General features: G+C 42.9%; 1 pseudogene; it reads right to left on the bottom strand.

Annotated features, from left to right (window-relative positions):
- Positions 1 to 91: 91 nt before the first annotated feature.
- Positions 92 to 548, bottom strand: LOC110595078 (annotated as a pseudogene).
- Positions 549 to 830: the final 282 nt, after the last annotated feature.

Here is an 830-nt window from a genome sequence, read left to right as displayed (position 1 = left end):
CTGCCTCTCTTTCTGCCTCAGTAAATTCAATTACTCTTAGGTTCAGCCTCTTTTTTTTTTCACTTTTATCTGCATTTATTTCATGTTGAATTTATTCCCATGCCATAAGTTTTTGTTTCTTCAGTTTCTTCTGGGATATTTTTTTCTTCTGTGCAACCTCCTCCTCTGGCTTAGGAACAATCTGCTCCTTTTCTGTGAGGATCATTTCAATGTGGCAGGGGGAGCTCATGTAAGGGTTGATCTGACCATGAGCCCGGTACGTCTGGCAGCGCATCTTAGGGTCTTTGTTCACCTGGATATGCTCAATGACCAGAGGAGCCCTTAAGCTCAGCATTACTCTCTGCATTTTTAAGCATGTGCAGCAAAAATTCAGCCCTTTTTTTGGGCCACCGACCCTGTGTCCAGCCCCACTGTTTGGCCTGGGCACACCTTCCAACTCCACTGTTGTAGCAGTAGAATGGTACACACTGTTTCTGTAAGGTGACATCTTTCAGGTACTTGGTGGCTTTTCATATGTGCATAACCTTGATGGCCTGCACAGTTTCTCGGGTGTTACTTTGTGGGCTTCTCCAGGTTTAACGAGTAGTGGACCATCCTGGTGAGTCACCTCAGGCTGCTTAGGGGAAGAGGTTCAGCCTCTTGAAATTATTGCTCATTGCCTGACCTATCACAGTTTCAGCACACTGCTTTTATGTTAAATTTTTTTTGTGCAAACTTCCAAGAAGATAAAAACTGTGTGTTTTTTTTGTAATTTTTTTTTTAAAAAGAGTTTTTGCTATGTTGCACAATCTACTCAAATTCTGGCATGCAAGCAGTCTTCCAGCCATAGC

The sequence above is a fragment of the Carlito syrichta genome, unplaced genomic scaffold, assembly GCF_000164805.1.
Source record: "Carlito syrichta isolate Samal-C Ts95f unplaced genomic scaffold, Tarsius_syrichta-2.0.1 Scaffold251038, whole genome shotgun sequence".
NCBI classification, from domain to species: domain Eukaryota; kingdom Metazoa; phylum Chordata; class Mammalia; order Primates; family Tarsiidae; genus Carlito; species Carlito syrichta.
This window is presented reverse-complemented; position numbering and strand designations above follow the sequence as displayed.